This window comes from Peromyscus leucopus, chromosome 2, assembly GCF_004664715.2.
Source record: "Peromyscus leucopus breed LL Stock chromosome 2, UCI_PerLeu_2.1, whole genome shotgun sequence".
Lineage (NCBI taxonomy): Eukaryota > Metazoa > Chordata > Mammalia > Rodentia > Cricetidae > Peromyscus > Peromyscus leucopus.
The window spans coordinates 28,078,257-28,082,996 of NC_051064.1; the positions used below are offsets into that span (position 1 = coordinate 28,078,257).

Sequence of the window (4,740 nt, forward strand, 5' to 3'; positions counted from 1 at the left end):
CATGGCATAGCAAGTTGCACTAAGATTAAGCACCTCTCCATGTAGTAAGGCTGGGAAAGGTTATCTAGTATGAGAAGTAGGGTTCCAAAATCCAGTAAAAGAGTTGGAGACAGTGCCTCTTCCCACTGTTAGGGGTCCCACAAGAGGACCAAGCTACACAACTATAACATATAGGCAGAGTGCTAGGTCAGTCTCATGCAGGATCCCTGGTTATTGATTCAGTCTCTGTGAGCCCCTATGAGCCCAAGTCAGTTGATTCTATGAGTTTTCTTGTGGTGTCCTTGTTTTTACCAGTTGGGCAATACTCCATTATGTGAATATACTGCATTTTCTTCATCTATTACTTGGCTAAGTGACATCTAGGTCATTTCCAGGTTCTGCCTATTGGGAATAAAGCTGCTATGAACATAGTTGAACAAGTGTCCTTGTGATAAGATTGAGCATCCTTTAGGCATATGCCCAAGAGTTATACACCTGGGCCTTGTGGTAGAATGATTCCCAATTTGCTGAGAAGTTGCCACACTGACTTCCAAAGTGGCTGTACAAGTTTGCACTACCACCAGCAATGGAGGAATGTTATCCTTGGTCCACACCCTCACCAGCATGAGCTGTCACTTGTGTTTTTGATCTTAGCCATTCTGACTGGTATAAGATGGTATCTCAGAGTCATTATATAAAGAACTCAAGGAACTAGATATCAACAAACCAAATACTCCAATTTTAAAGGGGTACAGATCTAAACAGAGAATTCTCAACAGAGGAATCTCAAGTGGTTGAGAAATTCTTAAGGATATATTCAACATCCTTAACCATCAGGGAATTGTAAGCCAATACAGATAGTTCTTACTTAGGGTTATAAGCACATAAGTCACTCAAAAAAGTTGCAAGGATTATTGGCTCAAATCCATTTCTGCAATGAAGAAAATCGCCTGGATTATTTACTTTTCTGTTTCTCTGATAAAACACCATGACCAAAGCAACTTATAAAGAACAATTTGGGCTTAAGTTTCCAGAGGGCTAGAGTCTATGGTGGCACAGTTGGGGCAGCTGAAACAGGAAGGTGAGAATTTATATCTTGAACTGTAAGCAGGGAACTGAAAGATTCCATGAACAATGGGATGAAGCTTTGATACTTCAAAGCCCACCCTCAGAGACCTGCCTGCTCCAGCAAGGCCATACCTCCTAAGCCTTACCAAACAATGCCACTAAGTGGGGATCAAATACTCAAATGCCAGGGATTGTAAGAGACAGCTCACTGAAACACCCACATGGCTGTAATGAGCAAATTTGAGAAGATGAATGGGTGTTAGGGAAAGAGATGAGGGTGATTACAAGTCTATATTGGTGTGGATGAAACTCTCTATGATAGGAGTTATCTTCAGATGACAGTGGAGATCCATTGGAACTGCTGTCCTTAAGCAAATGAAGATAAGAAAGATTCAGAGATCCTTGTATTACTATCTTCCAAGGCTCTTCACCTTTATCATTACAGCAAAAATATATTAAGATGCCATTTCTGGCTATCTTTACCTAATGAATAAATCAAGCATATTTTTTTTAACAGATTTAATTCACTTTATTTTTCTTGTATAAAAACCCTTATGTGGTGGCCACAGCTGGAGCCTGGGTTCTCTGAACAGACACTCTGGTGTGGGTTTTCACAAGATGGTCAGTAAATTCCTGATAAGGAGATTTGGTGAACACAGTCTCTTTCCAGAGGTCGGGGGTCAGGTAGCTGTAGGTCTTGGAAATGGCATCAAAGGTGGCCTTGGCAAAGTTGCCCAGGGTGGCAGTGCAGCCCCTGGCTGACGTGTAGCAGTCATCAATACCGGCCATCATCAGTAACTTCTTAGGCACAGGAGCAGAGACGATGCCAGTGCCCCTGGGGGCAGAGATGAGACGCACCAACACAGAGCCACAGCGGCCTGTCACTTTGCACGGGACAGTGTGGGGCTTGCCAATCTTGTTCCCCAGTAGCCTCTCTGCACAGGGACAATGGACAGCTTGGCCAAGATGATGGCCCCTCGGATGGCAGTGGCTACTTCCTTGGAGCACTTCACACCAAGACCAACATGACCATTGTAGTCCCTAATAGCGACAAAAGCCTTGAACCTGGTCCGCTGGCCAGCCCGAGTCTGCTTCTGCACTGGCATGATCTTTAGAACCTCATCCTTTAGAGATGCGCCCAGGAAAAAGTCAATGATCTCGGATTCCTTAATGGGAAGGGAGAACAGGTAGATCTCCTCCAGGGACTTGATCTTCATGTCCTTAACCAGGCGGCCCAGCTTGGTGACGGGGATCCACTCCTTGTCTTCAGCTTTACCTCCACGAGCCCCGCGGCCTCGACCACGGCCACGGCCTCGACCACGACTGCGGCCCCTAAGACCGCTGCCGAATCCTCCGCGGAAGCCGCCGCGGCCTCCTAGTCCTGGGCCCCCGGGTCCTCCGGGCCCTCCCGCTGCACCGGCGTCGTCCGCCATTTGGTGTTTTCCCGAAGAAGAAGAAGCAATCAAGCATATTTTTAAAGAACAAATGTACATATATATTCTATGGGATATCTTTTTGTATGCTTTGAATATGTGTTGCTCTGATTGGTTGATAAATAAAGCTGTTTGGCCAAAGGAAAGGCAGAATAAGGTTAGGTGATACTTTTGGACTAGAGAGACAGGAAAAGAAAGGAGAGTGTGGGACCTGCCTGCCACTGCCCAAAGAGCAAGAAAATGCCCACAGACTGGTAATGCCAAGACCACATGGAAACATGCAGATTAATAGAAATGGGTTAAGTTATAAGAGAGAGCTAACAAGAAGCCTGACTCATAGACCATATAGTATGTCATTAATATAAGCTTCTATGTGCTTACTTGAGACCAAGCAGCTGCAGATTGTAGGTGGTAGAGATTTTTCCCAATGGCAGGGCCACATAGGACTTGAGAAACTTCTGGCTACATATGTATGTGTATATGTAACAATAATTAATGAAAATGGAGGCCAAGAATTTGAAAAAAAAAAGGAGAGGAATCTATGAGGTTTTGGAGGGAGAAATGTGGTCATATTATATTCTCACAAAAGAAATAATTAAAAATAATTTTTAAAAGAACAAGCTTATTAGACAATTGCAAATTTATTGGGAATTTGTGTTTGAAAACTTCATAATTTTTAGAGTTTTTTGAAAACTAGAAATATAGTGGATTAGATATTATAAATATAAAAATATGTAGCAATATGTGATTATGAACTATCTGAATCATTTTCAAGTTAAAGAATAAAGTATGTCCATTTATTCTCTAACCATTCCAATTCTATTATTATCAGAGGATGATCATTCATTGGGTATATGCCCAAGAGTGGTATAGCTGGGTTTTGAGGAAGATTGATTCCCAATTTTCTGAGAAACTGTCATCTGATTTCCAAAGTGGCTGTACAAGTTTGATCTTCCACCAACGGTGAAGGAATGTTCTCCTTGTTCCACATTCTCTCCAACATAATCTGTCATTGGTGTTTTGATCATAGCCATTCTGATGGGTGTAAGATGCTATCTCAGAGTCATTCTGATTTACATTTCCCTGATGACTAAGAATGTTGAGCAATTCCTTAAATGTCTTTTGGACATTTGAGCTTCTTTTGTTGAGAATTCTCTGTTTAGCTCTATAGCCTATTTCTTATTTGGACTGTTAGATATTTTGATGTCTAGCTTCTTGAGTTCTTTATATATTCTGGATATCAGCTCTCTGTCAGATGTGGGGTTAGTGAAGATCTTTTCCAATTCTGTAGGCTGTCATTTTGTCTTATTGACAATGTTCTTTGCTCTATAGAAGCTTCTCAGTTTCAAGAGGTCCCATTTATTAATTGTGGCTCTCAGTGTCTGTGCTACTGGTGTTATATTTAGGAAGTTATCTCTGGTGCTGTAGCTAGAGTTTTCCTGCCTTGCCCACAGTCAGAACAAATCTTTGTCACTCACTAGTCCCACAGCCGCTCAGACCCAACCAAGTAAGCACAGAGACTTATATTGCTTACAAACTGTATGGCCATGGCAGTCTTCTTGCTAACTGTTCTTATAGCTTAAATTAACCCATTTCCATAAATCTATACCTTACCACATGGCTCGTGGCTTACTGGCATCTTCACATGTAGCTTGTCATGGTGGCGGCTGTCAGCGACTCTCTCTGCCTTCCTGTTCCAATTCTCCTCTCTGTTAGTCCCGCCTATACTTCCTGCCTAGCCATTGGCCAATCAGTGTTTTTTTTATTGACCAATCAGCGCAATTTAACATACAGACCATCCCACAGCACTTCCCCTTTTCTTTTCTTTTTCTTTTAAAGGGGAAGGTCTTAACTTTTACACATCTCCAAAGCCAGCTTGGTATATTTGGGAATTTGGGCATAGTTTCTCTTACTAATTCCTGCTGAAGGGGGTGCTGTATCTTGTGGGGACACAAAGAAAATTTTAGGATCATGGAGTAGTCCATGAGGCTGTATTGTCTGAGCCAGTTGCCTTGAAACGGTTCTGGATGTTGGATCGATCATCTGGGCCATGGTGTCATCAGAGACCTTTCAGGTGGTCTTGGCTGGTCAAACCTGATGTATCTTCATCTGGAACAAATCCATAGCCACTGGCTTTCTGTAGAAACAAAAGCAGAGCCTCCTTTCCAAAGCAACATATCCTAACACCCAAATTTTGACATCAAGGTACCTGTAAAATATACATTTTGCCATAACTCAACAGCTTTTGCAATCAAATGTT

At 42.4% G+C, this 4,740-nt stretch overlaps 1 pseudogene; it reads right to left on the minus strand.

The window, feature by feature from the left end:
* Positions 1-1,598: 1,598 nt before the first annotated feature.
* Positions 1,599-2,502, minus strand: LOC114684306 (annotated as a pseudogene).
* Between the last annotated feature and the right edge of the window lie 2,238 nt (positions 2,503-4,740).